This window comes from Marmota monax, unplaced genomic scaffold, assembly GCF_021218885.2.
Source record: "Marmota monax isolate L192 unplaced genomic scaffold, Marmota_monax_Labrador192_F-V1.1 WCK01_AAM20220418_F8-fsc00141, whole genome shotgun sequence".
Taxonomy (NCBI): Eukaryota; Metazoa; Chordata; class Mammalia; order Rodentia; family Sciuridae; genus Marmota; species Marmota monax.
The window spans coordinates 3,347,208-3,367,871 of record NW_026692981.1 but is presented as its reverse complement, the minus strand read 5'-3'; the positions used below and the strand labels follow the sequence as shown (position 1 = coordinate 3,367,871).

Below are 20,664 nucleotides of genomic sequence, written 5' to 3'. Positions count from 1 at the left end.
CAAAGGATGCAATTTCAAAAGCCCCAAATTCCTGTGACTTACAAGCCACAAGATTTGTTTCTGACTCATGATCCCCAGAGACACCCTCAGAGGGGCTGCAGCTGCACCCCACCTGCCTTCTCCCGTGGAAGTCACCACTGTCCTGGCACAAGGCAGGTCTCAAGTGCTGGCTGGTGCATAGGGACCTGCCATTGGTCATTTACATTCATATTCTGTTTGCAAATATACTGCTTGACAAAACCTGGGTTTCACAAGGTTTCTCTTACAACTTAGGACCATGAAACCAGCCACAGCAATTTATTAGATGACCCTAAAGGGGTTGGTTATGATTTCTTGGAGGCCTGAAAAGCCATCTCAAAGCCCAGAGCAAAAACATCATGAAACAAGATTATGGTGAAAGAAGAGATAAATAAACAATAATAGTCCCAGATGAGGAAAAAAGCAATTATGGAATGGAAGACAGACATTATGTAAGCAAATAATAAAATAAAGTTTTTATGAGACAAAATAGAAAGTTCTGTTTTTGTTCCATGCTGAAATGAAGAGAAAAAGATAAATCTAGAAAGTTCCTGGTAAAAATTTCAACTGTAGGAACTGATTTAATAACAGCAAAAACAACACCAAAGGAACCCTCTTCTGGAGAGAAGTAAGAAAATTTTCCCAAAGGGGGGGAAAAGTCAGGTTGATATCAGGCTTTTCATCTCTAAACACTGGAAGCTACAAAGAAAAAAAAAAAAAGAACAAGGAGGAGGAGGAGAAAAAAGAAGGAGGAGAAGAAGAAAGATCCAAAGAAGAAAGGAGGGGAGGGGAAGGGCTCTTGGACAATAGCCCTAAACCAGCCAGGACCTCGCTCTCTGGTGACAATGACAGGTACACAGCAAGAGGGGGAAGTGAGCGTCAGACAGGAGATGTGGCCACACCTCAGGGGTTCACGCAGCAGGCCCAAGAGCACTGGGAAGGGTCTGCTTCCAAAGTAGGCGAGGTGTGAAGGCCCAGCAGGAGCCAGACCTCCCAGTGCAGAGGAGGATGGAAGAACCAGAAAGACTAATGACAACTCCTTTTCCTGTTCCCCTGGAACTCCAAAGCACCGTGGTATTGGCTTTAGAGACTTCACAGAAACGTCTCACGTGCTTCAGTGGTTAGGAGAGTTGAGATTTCTGCATCTTGAATATTGGATGTCCTGGGCACGTGGCTTTTGTTCCTCAGAGCGCGAGTGTCCTCTGTTATGTCCACTGATTTGCACAGGTTGAACCATCCTTGCGTCTGTGGTATAAATTCCACTTGATCGTGGCGTAGTCTCTTGCTCATCTCTTGAATTCCATCTGCCAGTATTTTGTTGTGAACTTTTGCATGTGTGCCATCAGGAATCCTTTAAGAAATTTTGAAACAGAAAAGACATATAGTCCTTGGTCTCAGTCTGCTGTAGCCGTTTGGTGGAAGAAGTAATAACTATCTTAGTTTTAGTGAAAAGTGTGGTTGTAAGTATGTTTGTGGTCATAACAACAGTAACCCTCTTGATTGGGAAATCTCCATAGAATTCCCAAGTTAACAATGGAAGAAAGAAACAAATAGTAGCTTAATTAGCAGGATTTAAAAAAAAAGATGGAGGGGGAGTGAGAAAAACAACAAAGTACAATATAGAAAATTATAAAAGGAAATTTCATAAGAACATCATTGTAACAGACTGACATGAATGTATAACTTTCGTCTTTTTTTCAGAAGAAAATGAATAGTCTTAAAAGCTTTTGATGGCACATGCCTGTCATCCCAGCAACTCAGGAGGCTGAGGCAGGAGGATCACCAAGTTCAAGGCCAGCCTCAGCAACTTAGTAAGGCTTTGTCTCAAAATTGAAAGTAAAAAGAGCACACACTATCTGAACAATTCAGTGCACAGAGAGGATTAAGCACTGCCAGAGGAGCGATCACAGAGGTGAGCCATCTAGGGGGGAAAATGGTTCAAGAACAATAGTTTCAGCCAAACATTAAACCTTCTTTAAATGTAGATCAAGAAACTCAGTACTTTGTTTGATTTATGAAAGCCTATGGAAAACATTAGCATCCTCTAGGTCCATTATTAAATCAACATTATTTCGATACCAACACTTGATAAAGATACCTGTAAAAAAGAAAACTGTAAACAAATCTCAATAATAAGGCAAAAATTCTAAATGACATAATAGCAAGAACCATCAGTCATGTAACAAGAGAACAATGCACTGAGTCCTCCGGGTTTCTTTCAAGAGTAGAAGGGTAGTTTATAGGGTTATAAGGCCAAAGGGGTAAAGGATTTGAACATTATCAAGATGCTCAAAAGTATTTGGCAAAATTCTGCAGTCAGTTCTAGTAAGAATTCTAAATAATTTGAAAATAAAAGTAGAATACATAAATGGCAAATGCTATATATAAAAATAATAGCAAATATTATCATAAATTACAAAAATCGAAAATATTTCATTAAAAATTAGGGACTAGGTAAAGGTTTCCACCAACACTATCATTACTATTTTTTTTAACATTTAAACAAAAGCAAAAGATAAGAAAATAAAATAACATAAGCATTTGACAAATATAGTTATATTTGTTGAGGATATAACTGAAGATGGAAATACCTTAAGAGATACTTGTTAACAAGCCTAATAATTAATGTGATTACCTGGATAGTTTAATCAGTGGCTTTTTATCCAATCTGGAAATGACAATAACTGTACAAAAAAACAAACATCGAGGCATGGTGCTACATGCCTGTAATCCCAGCAGCTCAAGAGGCTGAGGCAGGAAGATCACAAGTTTAAGGCCAGACTCAGGAACTTAGTGAAGCCCTAAGTAACTTAGTGAAACCCTGTCTCAAAGTAAAAAGTAAAAAGGACTGGAGATTGGAGCTCACTAGTAGAGCATCTCTTGGTTAAATGCCCAGGACCAAATAAATAAATAAATAAAAGATAAAACAAAAATGCTGAGTAATTATATTTACAAACATGCTATTTTTTAGAGAGAGAAAATGATACGTCTTACTAAATGATTTAATACTCAACACATCACAATTTCCTGGATGACACGATTTTATGTTATAAGACAATGAATATGCATACACATAGGAATGTATTCCAAATACCGTCCCCAACTTTTAGATGGAGCTGACTGTTGGTTTATGAAAAGAAATGGGTGAGGGGAAACTACCCTCAACCTGTGTTAGGTGAACCATGTTGTTCCCTTAATGAAATGACTATCATGCTGGTGTCAGAATAAGCACATAGAGTAAATAGGAATAGAATGAACATTTGAGTTAGTAGGCCTTTTAACACATGACAAGGAAGTAGTTAATTCAATGAAAAACAGATGGATTTTTAAGCAAATATGATGTGTAAAAATGGTGGGCTCTCTGGGACAGGATATACAAAGCCTTCGGTGGAAAGCAAGTGAGCAAACACCTATAAAAACTCTACTAAATAGTAAGAAGACTCTGTATATATAGCTGTTAGTGGTCAGTGGCCATAATAATTGCTTCTGGAAAACTGGGAGTTACTACCAATAAGTCTAGTCTACTGTATATAAATAAGACGGTGGAAATATAGTCAACAGGCAATGACCGGTCCATGAAACTTTTTAATCTGATGACATACAAAGAGTTAATAAAAAATGAGGTCTCACAAATAGGAAAACAAAAAGTTTAATATAAATTGGCTAAAAATACAGCTCAGGAATTCACAGATAACTGAAACCTCATCTGTACATGCACAAATCCTGCCATTTGCAAGAACATGGATGGAACTAGAAATCATTACGTTAAGTGAAATAAACCAGGCACAGAAAGTCAAATGCTCCACAGTCTCACTCATCTGCAGAATTTAAAACAGGTGGATTGAGATTATAAAGGTGGTCACCAGAGGCTGGGGAGAGAAGGAAGTGGGGATGGGGGAAGGCTGACCAGTCAGCAGCAAGACCTGGGGTGCTACTGCACAGCAGCGTGGACTGTTGATAGCCATGATGTCCTGTCATTTCGTAGAGCTATAAGGAAGCATCTTGGAAGCCTTCATCATAAAGAAAGCTAGGAGGAAATCACCTTTCCATATTGGGGCTGTGGGCAGAAGAGCAGGCTTATCCATAGAGATGACATATGTGAACCATGCGGTCTTTTTAAAAGGCAGCTGGCAATATTATAATTAAAATGCAAATATCCTTTTAATCCATCTCACAGTGCCATGGACACACTGTGAAAAGGCACTAAGTACCAGGGCAGCATTAGTGTAGTGGCCACCACTAGAAGCCTGTAGTGCCCATACATGGAAGAATGTCACCTAGGCAAGGTCGTGTCTATCATACTTTTGTGTCTATGTGATGTTCTCATATTCTGGAAGACTTTTTATCAAACAATAGAAATATATTCATTCTTACAAGAGTGACTATCTACTGGACTCCAAAGTTTACCTCCAAACTCAATTTTTCTCCTCTGATCAAAAAAGGAGCAAAATTGAAAACCATCAATCAAAAGTTAGCCAAAGCAGCAAGAGCAATGACGGCAGCCACAATGACAAACGATGGAAAGTTCTCGGGTTTGAGATAAACTGATAATTAAAATTACAAACACCTGCAATTGGAAACACTATAAGTGTTTAACCTGTTCTCACCTTCCTGCCTTCTATTCTTTACAACCATTGTTCACACTGTAATAATTTCGTACTATAACCAGAATGTTATTATGACATGAATGTGCGTTCATATTGCAGTAAAATATGCATGTGGGGATGTAGTTAAAAGTCAGCCAAGAAAAGATAGTTAAAAAAAAACCACCACCTCAATAGTGGGTTAAATACAAAGCTAATAAAAGTAATGCAGTGGTTGTAAATGAGAAAGCATGAAGTCTCACCCACTCTCACCTCTCCACCCAATGTTGCGAGAGAGTCCTGTGTGTGATGCTCTTGAGTCAAGGCTCACATTTTACAACATTTGTGTTCCTTGATGAACCACCACACCCCAGCAGTTGTCCTCAGGTCTATATTTCGATGAACTTGACCTTTCACACTAGTTATTTCAGCACAGCTTCTCAATGCATCTCTTAGTTGGTTAAATTGCAACCCTGAGAATTCTTGCTTGACCTTTATTGTACAAGGGCTCCCAACTGCTGTCTTCCCTGAGATCTTTTTTCTGTGTCTGACAAGGTCTCTCCTGCCTTTGCAGCCAGCCGGCTGTGCAGGAGAACATCTTGGTTGTCACTCTGTTTCTCCAAGGAGTTGGTGTCTATTGATTGCTTCCCTCTCTTTTATCATTTCCTGTTCCTTTGGAGAAGGAGTATTGATTCTCCCTTTTAAAGCCTAGTGTTTTATGTTGGGATCACCAAGGAAATATTTCTTTGCCTTTAAGTGTGTAGCTGCTCCAAGGACATGACTTGGCATTAATCTCTCTGTCACAATCTGTTCCTAGCATATAGTCTAATAGTACAATTTTCAGATTCAGGTATGACTTATTTTTGAAAGTTTTATTAATTATGTTAGGGAAGAGAATTCAGTTCTATCTCTCATCTTTTTTGAAGAATTGTATGTGTGCTAGATAACTTTTATAGCTACCATTTTTCACTTAAAAGTCATTTCACTCATGATGTCTTTTATATTGATGTTGTTTTCTGTCATTTTTTAAAAATTTCTGCTGCTTGCAATATGATTTTTATTTCTCTTTCTTTCATTGTTCTTTTATTATTTATTATAGAAACATGTTTTTTTTCCAAAATATTTAATGAGAAGTACCTATTTGTCATATTAAATTCATTTGATCTTCTATGCAAAGATTCAAATTAATTAGAGCATTTGGAAGCAGTAAGTCCCTTGAGTGTCTGTCATACGATTTGGGGGAGAGTCGAGTCGTACAGATATCAGCTGTAGAAGTAAGAGTCCTAGAGAATAATGTGGAGGCGAATGCATCTGTTTGGAAACGGGCCATGTGTACAGGTGGCATAAGACAGGTGATTCTTGACAGCATCAGGATTATTGTCTTATTCTTGATTACACCTTCAGGGTCACATTGAAATCTTCCACACATTACACTTTTGCTCAACATTGCTTGACTAATCAATGAGAAAAATATCAAGAGCAGAAATCAGGGACAGGTTATTCTAGTCCAGACGTTAGTGCCAGGTCACAGGACATCCAGGTCTTTCTTTGCATGTTCTCTCTTCCAGTCTCTTGGCTACCGAGAGTATGGTCTCTTCATTTCCCTTCCCTTTCTTTGCTTCCTTGCTTCTTTTTGGTCCTGGGGATTGAGCCCATGAACTACATACCAAGCTCTTTTATTCTTTTAGACAGGACCTCACTAAGTTGCTGAGGCTGACCTCAAACGTGCATCCCTCCTGCCTCAACCTCCCTAGTCACTAGGATTATATTCCTGTACTACCATGCCTCACACTTTCTAATGTTAATAAAATGCAAGGAATAAAATGCCGTCAAGATTCAACACAATGACTCTTCTTTTCATCTTAATGGAGAAAAAAAAAGAAACTTCAATATCCAGTAACATATTAGGTTCCAAAGAATGAAGCTTCTACTGAAAGTAGCTAAAAAGGCTGGAAAACCCCATAATGCATCAGCTTGTAAGTGTGAATGAAATGCAAGGGATTGAGAAACTCTCAGGTCAGACAGGACATGACAGTGGGAAACTGAAGTCAAACAGAGCCATGACGTTGGTTTTAAAGAGCATAATTTGTGAAGCTGGGTGGACTTGTTCATCTGTATCAGATCTTTGTAATTCTTGGAGTAGGTGAGAGGAGTCCAGTGCCTACTAAGAGGACCTTCTTATCTTATCTGGAATGCTAAACTAGCTGCAGAGGGACTGCAAGCAAAATGTGCCTATTTTAACCTTGCTGCTGACCTGGGAACTGGGATGACCCCTCTGAATTTGTATCCATAAGCAGACTCTCATTCAGGTTTGCAGAATGGCTTTATAGCTCTGTAGTCTGAAAATATCAAACCCATGATTTAGAGTAAAGTAATTCTGGAATTTTATTTATACAGGGGTCTGAGAAGAAACAAGTACAAAACCTCTCTGTAGGATTTCTAGTCTTCCAGACTTCAAATAAATCATATAAAAATGTTTATAATTAAAACTCACTCAGTGAGCACGTTACTACATTCAGAAGGAAAGAAGATATCAGACACAATGAGGGAGAGCCAGCAGAACAACAGACTGCAAAGACTGATCTGCAAATGCTTCTGTTACTAAAATTATCCAACACCTAATACTAAACAATTGCATTTTGTGTATCTAAAAACATACAGTTTGAATATTTTGAAAAGAACAAGAGTCTATCAAGATGGGGCAGGCAGATTTGAAAGAGAATCAAATAGTGCTGCCAGAGATGAAGTAAAATCAGAGTAATTTTTAAATAGCAAGTGTAGTGTCAGGCAAGATAAAGCCGAAAGAAAAATTAGTGCTCCAAAATATGTACGTAAGGAAATTACCTCCAATTTAATAGATGGATAGATGGATGGATGGATGGATGGATGGATGGATAGATAGATAATTACCAGAAGTCAGGGAGAGAGAAATTGACAAAATGGCATTAAAGAGATTCTGTGCTATAAAATACATCCAGCAAGGTTAAGAAGATTATTAAAATATAAATAATGTTCTCTGATCACACAGAAATTAATAGAGAGATCAATTTAAAATATAGTAAAATTCTATGTACTTAGAAATTAGTAAATATTCTCCCCCAAAGAATTCATGAGGCAAAAATAAAAGATAATAGTAATTAGGAATTTATAATTATACATTATAAATAAATTTATACATTATATATAAATTTATAATTAAAATTATAAATTTTGGAAATAGAAGTAAATTAGTACTTAAATAAAAATTTATAACCTTAAATAATTTTAGAAGAAGAGAAATATTAGAAATAAATAGCTATTCATCGTACTTCAAAATGAGATAAGAGTAAAAGAAACAAAAAGTTGTGCTTTTAAAAAGACTAATAAAATGAATATACCATTAGTGAGATTAAGAAACACTAAATTCATTAACAAAAAGGAATTAACATTAGAAAATAAGGAATGAAATACAAAGCATTACTGTAGGTATTCCAGACTTCTAAAATGATAACTGTGTGTTAATCAGCTTCACTCCATTGTGACAAAACACTGAGATAAAACTGCCTGAGAAAAGGGTTACTTTCATGTATTAGCCTTAGGGAGACATTCAAAATTCAAACCACAACACTGTGATTAAAAACAAAACAAAAACATTTCTTTGAAATTAAATTTGAATATTTATAGGAAAGAAAACTTCCTAAGAATTATAACTTACCCAAAGAGTCAGATTAATTATTTTAGAAACCTAAATTGCTTTATGTCTGATATTCTGAGACGTTATTATAATGTCTTCTTACAAAGTAAACCTCTCTGTGCTCAGAGAGGTTGTTCTGTGAGAATATTCAAAACAAGGGGAAATAATTCTAATATTACCTAAACTTTCCAAAATATTGAAAAAAAATAAAGGACCTTTCCAAGTGAATATTACCCAAACTTTCCAAAACACTGCAGAAAGAAAGGACCTTTCTAAGTTAATTTCATCAGTTAGTATAACCTTGGTTATAAAATTCCACCAAAGACTGTAGATAAAAGTGAAATTTCCAATTTACTGTCACAGAGACTCAAGTATCATAAACAAATCTGTGCTGTTTGAATAAATAGGTACATAAGCATAACACTTGATGAAAGGGGAATTTAACTCCATGAATTTGAAGTTGGGTTAACATTTAAAAATATGAGTAATCATTTCAAAAAGGGAAAGAGAATATCATGTGATCATTTTTTGGAAGTAGATACAGTGCTTAGTAAAATTCAATCTCTATTCATGTAAATATAGGCAAATTGGGAATAGAATAGAATTTACTAAATCTGACAAATGGTATCTTTCAGATACAGCCGATATCGTATGGTAGGCAGCCATTATATGGAAGGTGTTGTGCTGTGGTTTGGAATGTGCTATGGGCTTCCCATTGGTAACTTCTGGGCTTATCTGGGGCTTGGAGGTTTCCCAAGCTGGAGTACTGAGTGTCTGGGGAACTGTGAAGGGGTCCTTCCACCAGGGTAGCCAGGTCTCTGGGTAGGCAAGGATCAGCTTAACTCAAGGGGACAAAAGTCCTCAGGCTCCTTCCCATTGGCTGCTCCTTTAGGTTCTACCCACTGCACTAGTGTCTCTGGGTGAGGAAGGAGGGTTGGGCTCCCAAGGACAAAGAAGCCTCGCTGGACTAGGCTGCTTCCTATGGTCTCTCTTGACAGGTCTACTATATTACGTTGGTAAGTCTCTCTCTCTCTTTTTTATTGATTTTATTTTTTTTAAATACATGACAGCGGAATGCATTACAATTCTTGTTACACATATAGAGCACAATTTTTTATATCTTTGTATATAAAGCATGTTCACGCCAATTCATGTCTTGATACATGTACTTTGGGGTTTTTTTTTTTGCATTTCAATTCTTATTACACATATATACCACATTTTTCATATCTTTGTTTGTATATAATGTATGTTGATTGTTTCTTTTGCTGAGAAAAAAAAAACTTTTTAGTTTGATTCCATCCCATTTATTGATTCTTGGTTTTAATTCTTGCGCTATAGGAGTCTTATTAAGAAAATTAGGGCCTAATCCCACACGATGAAGATTAGGGCCTACTTTCTCTTCTATCAGACGCAGAGTCTCCGGTTTAATTCCTAGGTCTTTGATCCATTTTGAGTTAAGTTTTGCCAAAAACATGCACTGGAGAAAAGATAGCATCTTCAACAAATGGTGCTAGGAAAACTGGAAATCCATATGCAACAAAATGAAATTAAACCCCTATCTCTATATTACGTTGGAATCTCTTGGTGAGAAAGCGGAGTCTCCGTCCTTTTGGAGAGAAGTGCTTGCTGGGCTGCTTATATCTGGTGGGACCCTCCACTGGTCTCTCTTATTGGTGCTGCCTGCTGTGCTGATGGGGGCAGAGGGAACCCATTTAGCCTGGAGCATTCTGCTGAATCAGGCACTGGAAATGTTGGGTCTGGGCGGTTCCTCTGCTGGGTGGTGTTCTGTTCTTCTTACAGCCTCTCCTTGGTCTCCTTTGGATGACTCTTGTGCCACGTCCAGGGTTTATCGTCATGCTTAGGGGGAAGGAGGAAGGAGGAATGATCATAATCTCTTCTCCAGACTGGCAGTGTCCTTATTAGTTTTTAACCTGTGCACATATGGTGTGGATCCCACTCTGTTGCTTACAGATTTTTGTAATAATGTGAAATTTATAAAACAGAATGCTTAGTAGGTTAAATTTTTTTTTTGATTGCCTGCTGTCCCCTTAAACTTACTCCTGAGTCCTATAGGAAATACAAAACGTGTTTGTACATGAATAAAAATATTTTTCCTAACTATAAAGAGGAGATCCAAAAAGCATTGTCAGTAATCTGTTATCATTCACTATCTAAGCCATCAGTCCATACAAAGTTTATATGTGGTAAATTTATTTATTATACTGTATAAAATACATTTATTTATTTTATATCCTGGATATTTTAATTTATTTGGAAATATTATTTGATGTTTATCTGAAAACTACACAATAAATTGAAATGTAATTAATAATTTCTTTCTGTTGAACACATGATACATATCTGTTGTTTTAAATGTATTGTCAAGGTTGCGGCCATAACAAATCTACAAAGATAGCATTATTATCCACAAATATAAATGTGAAAACTATTTATTCTTCTCTAGCACACTTGACTATGACCACAGCTGCACAAAATGCTCATATGTCCTTCCAAAGGTCATATTCTTCACACTGTACCACTTTCTTTGAAAAAAAAAATGGTGATATCAAACTATGCTGTATAAAAGAAAAAAAGTTAATGAACTGTTCTAATTTTCTCCCATTATTGTATTATTTCATAAATCCAAAACAATAATTTATATGTTCTTGTTGAAACAAATAAATGAAATCAAATGCCCCCGAAATTAAAAATACATATACATATTGAAATGAAAAATACTGTAAAAAACAGGATCCAAGACACCTTTGTGTCTGTTTTTTGCTTGATTCCTTTTTGAGATTCTATTAGAATTGTGAATACATGGTCAAAATTGAAAACAGATAACAGATTGAGGGAAATACATATCCCATTAAATTTAAAGCATTATTTTCTTCCTTCACCCAATCTCAAAAAGTATGTGGACAGTAAGAATGGCTTCCTTCATTTACATTGGATTCTATTACTCTCAGGTTGATACAAATATTTGGGGGGAAGTAAGATTAATTGCATTTTATAAGAATAACTGAATTCCTCAATATATTCACAGAATTGACTTGTGGTTTTAATCTGAAATATTTTTTCTAGTGTTAAGATTGTTAAGTACCGCCTAAGAAGCAATTTCATTCTGAGGTGGGACACTGAAGACAATTTGGTTTTTTATATTTTTTTAATTCCCAGTGAATGTTGTACTTGTGGAAAAAGAGAGTACACCCCATTTGGTCATCTCAAAAATCGTGCTCCATTTAACGTCTGAGCTTGGATTTGTTCCTGAGTTTCCACACACATTTGAGTGGAACATGCACACCTTTAAATGAAACTGGATGCACATTTCACTTGGAGAACAAAGGTTAAAAACCAACCAACATTCTTTAATATCCATAAATGTCATCATTCAGAACCCCTTGTGAAATTTTTTAAATAAGAAACATACTTGGTATCTTTTTTTAATCATATTCTTCCTTTTATAAATGGGAGTAACTTCTTCCAACATTAATATCAAGTACATGAGCCTTGCCAGGAATCTTGTGTTTCTCTGGGTTGAAAGCATCCAGTCAGATCTCATATAGCATTCACCTTTCTTCTGAAAATGCTTGGATCACAGCCCTGCCCTACTAAATATTTCCTTAACCTTTTTAAGGTCGAGGATTTTTATTTTCTCCTTTCTTCTTAATATAGCATTAAACTCCAAGTCCCACAGCGTATGCTTCGTGCTGCTTCTCCTCCGAGGCTTAACTGCAGAAGGGAGCCTTATTGGTGGGCATAAACCAAGCTGCTTCAAGGGGAGGACACAATTAGCTGCTGATTGCTGAACTGAAATATGGAGCCCAGTGTTACCATTGATTTGAACGCGAAGCCAGAAGCAAAGACACAGAAGTGCCCTCGGAGGCTGGCACCTACAACCTCCCTCAGGAAGAAACCAAAACCAAAGGAAGCAGAGGACTGGCTGACTCCCAGCTCTCCCTGTTTAAGCTTCTTTAGCGATTCCTAAAGCAGTCGCTGACTCGGAATTGCCTCTGTCTCTGCTGACATGATCCACTTCTGGGTTAACGCTCTCCTACTTCTAAGCAGCATGGAGAGAGGTTTGGAGATGCAGGGGCAGTGCTGTTAAACAACAGTAACCTAGTCTTCAGCTGCCCTATGACCCATCAGTCCCATTCCCCCTGAGGAGCCCTAGTGTGAGCCTAGCACGTTTTGCTTGTCTCCCACGTGGCCACTGAAGATCTAATTCTTCACTGCTGTAAATACATTCTTACATACAGCCTGTTGCTGGGCATGAATACACAGTTTCTCTGGCTCATCCTGAAAACCAGTTGGGTCTGATTGACATTTTTGGTTTACAGTAAATCTGACATTCTCTACGTACACCATTTCACTTTAGCACAACAGATTCTTATTACACATCTAATGTGTGCCAGGTCCCTGGTGTCAGATTCCTCTCTGATCCCATCCAGTCTCAAGCAGCACATTCTAAGAGCCAGAGTTTGGGCTGATAAAATAACCCCAACTCTACTCCTATTGTCTATAGCCTTCCTGTTCTCCTCTTGTAGCTAACAAGTCTCCAAAACAGCGTCTCCATCCACATATCGACAGCTTCACAAATACAGCATTATGTTTCTTTCAGTCACAAATGATGCCTCCCCTCACATACCAATTTTTGGTTTCGGTTTTATACACATTAGTTTGGGAAGCTAAAAGCAATATAAAATAATTTTTGGATCTTTTATTGGTCACGATAAAAATTGATAAAAATTGAACATTTCTGGTGAAGATTATGGATCCATAACAGCTAAAACAGGACACCGTGTTCAAACCTGGTATTTGGTTTCCACTGAATGATGTGAAGATATGTAATACTCTCTCTGTGAGCTTTCTTTTCAACTATTTCATGTCTTACAGTTAAAAAAGCTACATAGTAAAGATGCCTGCTATGATACTGTAAATTTTATGTAGTAGGCACATCTCAACAATATCCTGCAGGTTTTTCCTCATAAAACAAATGCTGTGGACATGTTTATGTATGTTCTAATTAAAAGCTGTTATTGATGGGTTATAACTTGCTTTAAAAGTGTCTGTGGCATAAATTTCAGAAGTTTGGTTTTATTTTAATCCAGTGACCTGTTTTCCAGGTTCTTTCTGGGTAATTGAAGGGCTGTTGATTCCATTCTCTCCAGCACAGTGATATTTTGACTATGGAAGTTTTAAGTGAAATGGATCATTTGTTGGATTGGAGCTATTGTTTTCATAACTTACGTATCTAGTGTTTAATCTTCAACTGCTTGTGGAGATATTAGAAAACATGGGTTTTTCTCTCTTATTTTTTTCTCTAGAGCTTAAGTCGGCGCCTTACACACACAGTTAGTACCCTGTAAATGACTGTTGGATTCCTGAGTGATGATTACAGCTATTATACACACCAAACCTTTTCTATCTTGCCATTTTCCTTCCTGGTTCTCCTTAGTTTACCATAAATGGTGTATTTCTTCTCTGTTTGAAAATGCAATGGTGCTAACCCAGATGGTAGGGCTCATGCAGATAAATCCAAAACCTGCTCATTCCTTAAATCCATTTTTAATTAATGACAGTGAACATTTAATTTTAAGCGAAGCCTCAGCAAAGCTCAGACACCCCTCCTTACTCAGAAACTCCAATGATAGTAGGTAGGACCGCTGCAACTCCTCCATCTGGACATTAGCGCATTCCTCAGAGGTGTTACTCACATCCACAAAATCATTATGTTGCACAGTCTTGGATGTCACCTGCATTAGCATTGATGGTCGCTCATTTTCACACACTTGTTCCTCTCATGAGATGCTTTGGTTCACAGGAAGTCTTGCCTGTCACACAGGGCCCATTACTCATGCCACAGGGTTTTTCCAAGTGACTTCATCTGAAGACTGAAAAAGCCAGGATGCCATGGCTTTTAGCCACTCCCTGAATCCCATATGAAGTGGCTCACCCGCCCGTCCACCCCTAGGCAGTAAGACTCCAGGAGCTGGTCACTTCAACGAGGATCTCACTCTCTTGTTGAAACAGGTGTCATGTCAATTTTCTCTCCCCATCTGCAGACTCTGGCAACCAGTGATCTACATTCTGCCCCTATCATTTTGCTGTCACCAGAATATCAAATAAATGAAATAATCCAGTATTTAGTTTTGAGAGTTGGCTACTTTCATAAGCCAAATGCATTTGAAATTCAGTGATTTCAGGACCATCTACATTCCAGCCCATCTGTGTCAGGTTTCGGCTCTCCTTCTCTGACCTCTCCATCACCAGTAATAACTAACTCAGTCTCCATGAAGTGTTAGATGGCACTGCTGGATCATTTGTATTACAGGTAATCTTGGGTGACCACACAGGTGGCCAGAGCATGGTCAGCAAGCAGTGAGTTAATTTTTAAGGCACTTTAATAAGTTGGATATTAGCAATGACTTAAGAATTCAAACAACATAGACAAGGGGAAAATGGGAGTTCATAACCCACTTGAATCAAATGTATGAAATATGATATGTCAAGAGCTATGTAATGTTTTGAACAACTAATAAAAAAGAAAGAATTCAAACAACAGACAGGGTAGTCAAACAACAGACAGGGTAGCTACTGGTGGTGGTAGGTTTTTGCCCTTTTATTTCCCCACAGTCCTCTTCTTCTGTTTTGTGTGCATGTCCCTATTTAACTGTGAGGAAAACACATGTCACTCTGGTAGAAACTAGTAATTCTAGAGTCACCAGAAAGACTGTAATTCGAATTTTCAAATTCTATGCTTCACCAAGACCTTTATTCCCTCCCCCCATTTCATACTCGTGGAAATTATGAAGGGGAACTGCTTTCAACTCATTCATCATCTGTTGCTATGAGGTCAGGAGAAGTCTGGTTTTAAAGATTATAGAATTTCAGTTGGAAGAAATTCAATTAAAAATCATGCTCTATCTGCAACGGATTTGCCAGGAGAAGAGTGCTCACCTCTTTCCTGTGAAAAGGTCTTGCTCTTGCCCTATTTGACAAAACTAAATTTTACTCTGATGTCAGTTTTTAGATGTATAAATAAGATATAATGAAATCCATCCTTTATTTTGGATGCACATTTCTGTGAGTTTTGACAAATACATACAGTCAGGCCCCCACCCCTCTTATTTTGAAAATAAGATCAGGTCATTTCCACCCTACCAAAAAGTCCCCTTGCAGACATTTGTGATCAATTTTCTCTCCCCATCTGCAGACTCTGGCAACCAGTGATCTACATTCTGCCCCTATCATTTTGCTGTCACCAGAATATCAAATAAATGAAATAATCTAGTATTTAGTTTTGAGGGTTGGCTACTTTCATAAGCCAAATGCATTTGAAATTCAGTCATCTTTAACCTGGCCCGTGACACCTGTTTCAACAAGAGAGTGAGATCCTTGTTGAAGTGACCAGCTCCTGGAGTCCTACTGCCTAGGGGTGGACGGCTGGGTGAGCCAGTCCATATGGGATTCAGGGAGAGGTTAACAAGGAAGAGTGAGAGGAGAGGTGGACACGATGGAGTGAGTGTGCCAGGAAGTATCCTTACTCAGACACCCTGTGCCCTGGTGTCAAGGTTGAGCAGCTACCATGCTCAACCACAGCAGGTGCCCATTTTGGCCAGAGGATCAGGACACAGGTTCCTAACTCTCATTTCTGCAGAAATGACTCCACTAGGATTAAACCTGTGACATACTCGGATTATAAGATCACTGTTTCTCACAGTGTGATTTCAGGACCATCTACACCCCAGGCCACCGGGAGGTCATGTAATATGCAGGTTCTGGACCCCCTTTGGGCGTGCTGAACCAGAATGAATGGGAAGAGAGCAAGTAAGTGTGTGGACTTGTGATGAGCTTTCCAGGAGAGAGTTACAACACTCCATGTTTTAGGTATGACAGATATTGATCTCCAAAGGACTTGGGTGGAGGGGATAGAGGAAGAAAGGCAGCTGTGAGTTTGTATCTAGCTCCTGCCTCTGAAGCTGAAGCTCATGTCATTGTGGAGGTAAATTAAATTAGCAGTGTCTCTGCAAAGGCAGAGAATGGGAAGGGAGAACTCGTATTGTGAACTAATATGTTAATTGGCAATATATTATAAAGTTTATACTAGAGAGATAGATGTAGATATAGATAGAAAAATAGTTGGCTATAGGCAGATGATCAAACCCAGTGCCTCACACATACTGTAGGCAGAGTAATTTGTATCAATATTAGATTTAGTAATTGTGGAAATGATATAATCATCAGAACAAGATTTTAAGTTTTCACTTAAAATTTTGGATTTTGTTTTGAATAAAATGCTTTATTTCATCATTTGATGTGGTAGCAGCATCTTTAAAGATATGTAGTACATTTACTAAGTTTTATGTTATATGTAACATTAAAAGCACTTGAGGAACTACGATCTAATAATAATAATCTAGTACATTAACTTTTTTTTTGGTACTGGAGATTGAACCCAGGGACACTACCACGGAGCTACATTCCCAGCCCATTTTATTTTTTATACTGAGTCAGGGTCTCACTAAGTTGCTGAGGTTGGCCTTGAACTTGGGATTCTGCTGTCTCAACCTATGGGGTGTCTAGGATCACAGGTGTGTGCCAACACTCCTGGCTCCTGATCCATTAATTCTTTTTTTTTTTTAATTGTAAATGGACAGAATTCCTTTATGTATGTATATATTTTTGTGTGGTGCTGAGGATCAAACCCAGTGCCTCACACATGCTAGGCAAGTGCTCTGCCACTGAGCCACAACCGCAGCCCTGTGATACATCAATTCTTAATCAACACTCCTAAAGGTTATTTCTTTGCATTCTCTCTTTGTCTGTTAAACAATGCTTATGTATCATAAATTTGTTTCTGATTTTTTAATTCTACATATTTAAAGTGACTCTACAATGACAGCTTAGTCTGTAAATATGAATAAAAACGTGGGTAGAACTAGGCTGGGTGGAATGAAAGAGCAAGCTATTTTCAATTTGAGTGCAAGGGCTAACTTGAAAATACAAATTGCAGGTCATCATTGTTGAAACAGCTAAAAGGAGCCGCAGACCATTTTCTTTAGCCGCCAAAGCCAGAGCAAGTGGGAAGAAGACCTTTGCCCTCGGGACTGTTTTGTTTCTGTGTCCCACCCCAAGCTCACCCCAAATGAGAAACAGACCTCGGGGCTGTACCAGCATTATTTTAAGCCACGTGAATGCACACAAGTGACTCAAGTGACTTTGGTTTTGTTTTGTTTTTGTGGCAGCGTAAATTAACAAGGTGTCAAATGAACATCGTGGAGAATCCACAGGCTCAGCTGGTCCTGGGGACGCCGCTGGCCTGCCTCCGAGGGCCATCTGGTAAGAGCATTTCCACGCTCCGCGGTCACCCGGCCTTGGTCTCCGGCGGCCCCCTACCCACTGGTCATATTGGCGACCTCTGCTTCCTCCCGAGTGTGGAGAATCTGCCATAAAGAAAGCGCGCGCTCAGCTGCAGATTTTCTGGGCGCAGCGCTGCCCTGGTTTTGGAAGGCGCGCCTCTCCGTCTCCCCTGGGCATGTGGAACAGCCGAATGCAAGAGTGAAAACTGCCAAAATGCTAATCACGATGAGAGAAAAAAATAAATAACACCATCCAGATGGGACAAAGTGGGCATATTTCAAGTATCCTGGGGAACTGTGCAGTATATCATTCGTGATGCGTGGCACACCGCGCCTCGGCCCTTCACAAACACACACTGCCCGGGCGTATGCCTGGGGGGACAGGCGGAGCCGGCCGTAAATCTGAGGGGGCCCTTCGCCCAGCTTTGCGCTCAGGCTGCGGCTGATTCAGCGGGATCCGGGCTGCAGTCTGCTCCCTTGGCTGCCCATCAACTCTGCGGCTCACCCCACGGGGCAGAATCCCAGCGGGCGAATTCACCCCAGTGAAACTCAGATGCTTTTCACAGCAAGGAAACTGCTGCTTTGAACGGGCCTCTGCTGCGCTGGGGAGCCACGTGCCAGGTGGCAAGGTTCCCCCAGGCCCCAGAAGGTGTCCTGGGGCTGCAGGGGCTGAGCAGGTTTGGGGTTTCCACACTCAGTTCTTACCCTCCGTCCATCTCTGCTGATTCAGGAGAGCGCCTGGGATCCACTTTGCAACAATAAATTCAGGGGATCTGAACAGTGGCACCAAGACACACGCTCCGGGAAACACTGAAATCCACCAATTACTAGGGAACTGTTTCCGTGAGTGTGGAAGATATTCCTCTGCAAAGAATATTTGTTTTTCAATTGGCATATAATAAATGTCCCTATTTAAGAGGCAGCATGTGATGTTTCAATTCATGCATACCTTATGTACTGTTCAAATCAGGGTAAACATCTACCTTCTCAAACATTTATCCTTATATTTGTGCTGGAAACATTCAGAATCCTTTCATCTAGGTTTTTTGAAATATGCTGTGCATTATCTCTAATAATCTATAATCATGCTCCAGTGTGACAGAACACTGAAGCATACGTCTCTCTAGTTGTTTCTCGGTGCCCACTTGGAAGATGTTTCTAAGAGTTATTATTCCTTCAGCTTTGTTCAGGCAGAACATGGTCCTCCATGATAAGGAATGTCAGTGTAATGCCATAGAATATGACCCACCACAGGAGTAGAAGTACAGTGTGTTGAAAACCTTTATGTGCCTTAAAAAACACTGTGCATAAAGAGGTGTTTTTAAATGAAGTCACTAATATGTGTGTGATATGGTAAATGTTGATAATATATTAAAATATATATCAATCAAATGACATAGTTTAATTTTGTGAAGGATAGATAGCAGGACACCACGGTACCTATGTGTACATTCATATGAAATTGTCTTAAGTCTCAGCAAACAGAGCATGATGATCATATGGCACCATGGTGTGTCCCTTTAACATCAGTCTCTTTTAGCTTTTTTAGGTTGGTGTTGTCTTAGAATTTTTTATTAGCTATTATCATAATTCACCATAGTAAAGCCAAAATCAAGTCTTGTACCTCATACAGACAAGAGTTGGAAAAAATGAGACAGGAATTGCCTCACATCATCCTTTAAGGGTTTGAAATCAAGTTCCCAAAAGCTCTAAGATGTAAGAAATAATATCTTTTAATTTTCCATGCACTAAATTAACTCCTACTTTGTGCCTATATCTTTGGGTAGAAAAAGCAAACTGCAGTCCAGTTAGTTTCCCTGAGCCCTTTCCTCTGAGTGGCTTTTGTGTTGAAGACCTTCTGTGGGACCGTGCAGGGGTTGGGAGCTGCCATTCTTGGTTACCATCACCAGGGGCTGGCAGCGGCTGAGCTGTATTTCTGCCTGCTCCCTAGACTTCAACCCACCCAGGGAGCTGGGGCTGTGTCCTTTGTATCCCACTGAGTTCCAGTCCCAGCTCTCTCCCTACGGTTGCCATCCACCTGTGAGGGCCTGCCAAGGTTTGGCTGCTTTCCGTCACTGGGCTGGGACCTGGGAAACCCTGAACTCTCCTGGGCTATGAAAAGCCCCTTGAAACTTCTTCATTCCTCCAGGGTGTACAGGAAATCCTTCCCATAAATATGCAGAACTAGTCAGTTTCCTAGAATGCTCTCTGGCTGGAGAATACAATTCTGTGCTTTTGGACTTCTAAACCAATCTGGGAATTCCAGTATTCTCCTCATCTCAAATGGGCTCTGAGAAAGAGGACACGGTACAGGGAGGGACCTTCTCACACATTTTTCTCTGTTTTTCTTCTTCATTTTTTTCTATTCTTCCTACCATCCTCCCATCTGGGAATTTTATCTAAAGTCTAGGAGTTAAAAACATGTCCCTGAGGTTGTGTTCTAGTACTCTTTCAAGTCTCTTTTCTTCTTAAGTCTTGGCTTTTGGTTTGACTTGGTTTGGAAAGTCAAAAGCAAGCTCTTGCCCCGTGATCCTCAGCCTTGGGCCTCTGCTAAGGTGAGCTGGAAGGGGCGCCTGTGTTCTAGTGTGGGTGGGGCTGGGTTGGGGTTAGGATGTGGGTGGGGGAGACGAGAGGCTTAGAGAAGGTGGGAAGGCCTGTTGGCCAGCAGATCAAACTATTTCTCATGATACTGTGGTCTCATCTGAACATAGTTCTAGGTTTAATCACAGAGAAGAAGTACAAAATTCGGAAAAGAGGACAGGATGGGGGTCATGAGTACGTGACCCAAATTAATGAATTTGATTTTTAAAATGTGCTTTGAATTTAGGCTTTTGTTCAGTTTCCACAAACTAATTACATTTAATTTTCACAGAGCCATGAACTACACGGAACATTGAACAGGCTAGATAATAACTATAGGAAAATGTGCAGCTCTAGCGTTTGTTTTGGACATTTAAAGGTTTCAAAGTATATAAATGTCTGATAGAAGAAAAAGTTGGCTCCGATCTACATACTGTGGGGTCGG

At 39.2% G+C, this 20,664-nt stretch overlaps 1 long non-coding RNA gene across 3 annotated transcripts in view; it reads left to right on the top strand.

Moving 5' to 3' along the window:
• LOC124097939 (uncharacterized) overlaps window positions 1-20,219 on the top strand; it is an 84,001-nt gene extending 63,782 nt beyond the window's left edge. For 2 of the 3 annotated variants that reach the window (XR_009227511.1, XR_006853419.2), the window contains one exon: window positions 17,526-20,219. This is a non-coding gene — a long non-coding RNA (uncharacterized LOC124097939). The other variant, XR_006853418.2, reaches the window with a different exon arrangement.
• The last annotated feature ends 445 nt before the right edge of the window (window positions 20,220-20,664 follow it).